We start from the raw sequence: 5,036 nt of genomic DNA, 5'->3' as shown, positions 1-5,036 counted from the left end.
GGTGTCCCTGGGCAATGGTTTTGTGAGAATATCAGCAACTTGTTCCTTAGAAGGAACATACTCCAACTTGACCTTCTGTTCAAGCACTTGTTCCCGGAGAAAATGATACTTGATTGGTATGTGCTTGGTTTTTGAATGCATAACCGGATTCTTTGAGATGCTGATTGCACTTGTGTTATCACATAAGATGGGGATAGGTGGTGTACAAGTGATTTGAAAATCCTGCAAAGTCTGCATCATCCAAAGAAGTTGGGTGCAACAAGATGCAGCAACAACATATTCCGCTTCAGTTGTAGACAAGGCAATCGAACTCTGTTTCTTGCTGAACCAAGATACCAGTCTGGAACCCATAAAGAACGCACCACCACTTGTGCTTTTCCTGTCATCCACGCTTCCGGCCCAATCTGCATCTGTATAAGAATGAAGAGTAAGATCTGTATCTTTAGGATACCATAAGCCATAATTTTGAGTCCCTTGAAGATATTTGAAAATTCTCTTCACTGCCTGAAGATGAGTCTCCTTCGGATTTGCCTGAAATCTTCCAACTATTCCAACTGCATGCATGATGTCTGGTCGGGTACCTGTCAAATATAGTAAACTTCCAATCATAGATTTGTAGGTTGGTTGATGTACTGCTGCAGATTCATCATTTGCACTGAGACTACATCCTGTGACCATGGGTGTACATACTGGTTTTGCATCTTCCATGCCATATTTCTTCAAAATTTGTTTGAGATACTTGGTTTGAGATAAAAAGATTCCTCCTTCTTTTTGTTGGATTTGCAAACCAAGGAAATATGTCAGTTCTCCTAGCAAGGACATTTCAAATTCTTTCTGCATGACCGAGGCAAAGCTTTGACTCATAGCTTCTTCATTGCTGCCAAAAATAATGTCATCTACATACACAACAAGTATTAGCAATTTGTCATTTTCAACTTTTATATAAAGATTGCTATCTGCTGAACCTTTTGAAAAACCTTGTTGTTGAAGATATTTGTCCAAACGGTAGTACCAAGCCCTTGGAGCTTGTTTGAGACCATAGAGAGCCTTTTTCAATCTGCATACAAGATTTGGATCATTTCCAAGAATGAACCCATCTGGCTGTTCAATGTACACTTCTTCTTCCAAGTCTCCATTCAGAAAAGCTGATTTCACGTCCATTTGAAATACTTTGAAGTTTTGAAAACTTGAGAGAGCAAGGAACATTCGGATGGCCTCAAGTCTTGCAACAGGAGCAAAGGTTTCTTCAAAGTCTATTCCTTCTTGCTGCGCATACCCTTTACAAACAAGTCTGGCTTTGTTTCTAATTACTTCTCCATTTTCATTTAATTTATTTTTGAAGACCCATTTTGTTCCGATAACATTCTTATCCTTTGGTCTAGGAACCAGCTCCCAAGTGTTGTTCTTTTCGATTTTCTCAAGTTCTTCATCCATTGCTTTCACCCAACATTCATCTTTGCATGCTTCTTTCACATTTTGTGGTTCAGTAGAGGAGAGTAATGCCAAATAGCTTGAGGCTTCTGCGAATGTTCTTCTTGTTTGTACACCTGCTTCTTTCTGCCCCACAATCTGAGATTATGGATGATTCTTCTGAACATATCTGGATGGAGTCTTTTCTTCTATTCTTGTTTGCTCCTCTAGCTCTTCTTGAGGTTCTTCTTCTTCATCATTCTGCCTTTGAGGGTAGCCTTCATCTTCTTCGATGTCTTCATGATGGACTTGCCTAGGAATGTATCCCTTCTCATCAACTACTACATCAATGCTGTCAACAATTCTTCCAAGTCTTTTATTGTAGCACTTGTATGCTTTGCTATATGGAGAGTAACCAAGAAGAATGCCTTCATCTGCCCTAGGTTCAAGTTTGCCAAGCTGCTCATCAGTATTCTTGATATAGCATTTGCTCCCAAAGATTTTGAAGTGCTTTACCGAAGGAGTCCTGCCATTCCAAAGCTCATGAGGAGTTTGAGTGCTGTTCACCCGGACATTTGTCTTGTTGAGAATAACAACCGCAGCATGTGCAGCTTCACCCCAGAAAGTTGCGGGAGTTCCTGACTCATCAAGCATAGCACGAGCCATTTGTTGGATTGTTCTGTTCATCCTTTCAACAACTCCATTTTGCTGAGGAGTTCTTGCTGTAGAGAATTCTCTTCTTATCCCATGTTCTTCACAGAAATCGAAAAATTCATTTGAAGTAAATTCCCCACCTCTATCAGATCTGAGGCACTTAATTTTGTGACCTGATTGATTTTCAACCAAGGCTTTGAAGGATTTGAATTTTTCGAATGCTTCATCTTTGTGCTTCATAAGTCCTAACCAGACAAACCTGGAGAAATCGTCAATGAATAATATCAAGTATTCTTCTCCTCGAGGTGTTCTTTTCCTGAAAGGACCGCATGTATCTGTATGTACTAGCTCAAGAGGCATGCTAGCTGATCCTTCTTTCTCTGGAAAGTTAGTTCTGGTTTGTTTTCCAAACTGACATGATTTGCATATGGTGTTGTCAGGAATTTTGATATCTGGAAGATCGCGAACTGCCTGATATTTTCATGCTTTCCTTATTTGTGAGAAGCTTAGATGTCCCAACCTTCGATGCCATAACCAGTGCTCTTCATCCTTGCTTAGATAGCATTGTTGTTGTCCTTCTTCAAATATGTACAGATTATTTGGAGTTCTTTTGCCTTTGAGCACTGTTTTACCTGTATCAAGATCACGAACAAGACATCCATTCGATCTGAATATAACCTCGGTTCTTTGATCACACATCTGACTTACACTTAGAAGATTATGCTTCAATCCATCAACATACAAAACATTTCCAGCCTTGACTTTTTCTTTTAACTGAGCAATGCCTTTTCCTTTTATAGTTGCAGGAGTATCATTTCCAAAAGAGACTTTCTTTCCCTTTTCTAGAGCAGAATAAGATTCAAGTTTTTCTTTATCACATGTCATATGCTTTGAACATCAACTGTCAATGTACCATAGATTTTCCTGTCCCTCTGCATAAAAAGCTATCCCACATCTTTCTGTTTGAGGTTCCTTTATTCTCCATGTTTTGGTGCTTGAGGCTTGTTCCTTTTTCTGCTGAAACCTGCTTCTGCATTCAGAGTCTTCATGACCAAAGTTATTGCAAATAGAACATTCAACTTCATTTTCAAGAACCGAAAAGTTGTTATAGGTCCTTTTTGTAATCCCTGTCATACTTCTTTATTTTTTAGCTTCCCTAGTCTTGATTGTTTTATATGCAACACATTGAGCTGCTTTGTGACCAAAGTTATGGCAAGAAAAGCATTGTCCATTGAAGAAACTTCTGTGGTTATCAAATCTACCGGCCAAATGATTGTAATTTCTATTGTCATCCATTCTTGAACCAAATTGAGAAGATTTTACCTGTGGCTGGTTGTAGCTTTTGTTCACCCTTAAGATGGATTGCCCCTGATAGTTTCTGTTTGTAATTCGTCCCTGCTTTACCTGATGATCTTCATTTTGCTTTTGCTCATTTCTTCTTGCTGCATCAAGATAACTTTTTGAGGTGGATGCTTGAGAAGTTTCTCCATTATAGCCCAGACCTGTCTTGTTTAGAGGAGATCGCTGCACATTGATAATCTCATTCAAAGTTTCAGATCCTTTGACAAACTTGAGATTAATAGCTTTTGTTTTCTCAATTTCTTTTCTAAGACCAACAATTTCACCTTCTAATTTTTCAAGATGTTTTTCCTTTTCATCAATTTGAAATTGTAGAGTATCAATGATCATGTTCTTTTCTTCTATACATCTCTTGAGTCTAGTAATTTCATCATAAAGGTTATCCACATCTACAGCATCCATATAATCATCATCTTCAAATGCCATTAACAACTTATATTCATTACCTTGTTCATCTTCATCACTGTTTGATAGACCATCACTATCTTCATGAGTGTAGTAGCTTTTCTTATTTGCATTCTGTTTCTTGTTCCATCTAGCAGGTTCCTTTCCTTTATCCTTATAAGGGCATTTTGCAGCATAATGACCTACTCTTCCACAAGCAAAGCATTTAAAAGGTAACTTACCTCTGAACCTTCCAGAACCCCTTTGAAGATTTCTGACAAAGTTTGATTCTTCTTCCTCTTCTTCTGGGACGTGGCTTGCTTCATAATAATCTCCTTTGCCTGATGCCTTGAAAGCAACTTCTCTTCTATCTGAAGGACCTCCCTTTCTCATTTCATAAGCAGTTAGAATTCCATGTAGCTGAGACATAGTAAGAATTCGTAGATTTTCCTTTTCTTCTATAGCAGATACTTTAGATTCAAACTTGGGAGACAAAGATCTTAGAACCTTTTCAACCACTATAGCCTCTCTTATTTCTTCACCCAAATTTTTCATACAATTAACAATCTCATCTACCCGAAGAAAATAGTTAGCCACACTTTCATCATTATACATCTTGAGAGTCTCATACTGAATCCTGAGAGTTTGAAGTTTAGCATGCTTTACCTGTTCATCTCCTTCATAGCTTGTGACAATTTTGTCCCATATTTCTTTTGCGGATTTGTAGTGCATTACCTTCATGAATTCTGTTTGGGATATACATCCTAACAGAGTACTGACTGCTTTTGCATTTGTTTCATACTTCTTTTTCTCAGCTGGATCTGTAGGAGTAGCTGAAGGAAAAGTATAGCCTGTTTCTACAATGTCCCAAACTTCTGTACCGAGAGATTGAAGATATGCAGTAACTCTTACCTTCCAATAATTGAAGTTTGTCCCATCAAAAACTGGTGGCCTGATTGATGCTTCTCTCTCGTAGTTGCTCATGATGAACGATCTACCTTCAAGCGATCAAGCTTTTCTGAAGGACCTGCTCTGATACCAATTGTTGGAAATAATACTGAGAGGGGGGGTGAATCAGTATTATCTAGCAATTAATAAAACTTCCTTATTTGATCTTTGAATTATTTTTGCATGTCAGTACCATAAAATAATGAGCATGAACAAAGAAAACAGATAGTCACACCAAAGAACACAAGGTGTAAGGTGGAAACCCAATGTGGGTGAAAACC

The sequence above is a fragment of the Pinus tabuliformis genome, chromosome 9 (assembly GCF_031772625.1).
Source record: "Pinus tabuliformis cultivar Carrire ecotype Pingquan chromosome 9, CPIR1, whole genome shotgun sequence".
NCBI lineage: Eukaryota > Viridiplantae > Streptophyta > Pinopsida > Pinales > Pinaceae > Pinus > Pinus tabuliformis.
The sequence above is the reverse complement of the archived record's forward strand: the minus strand, read 5'-3'. Positions refer to the sequence as shown.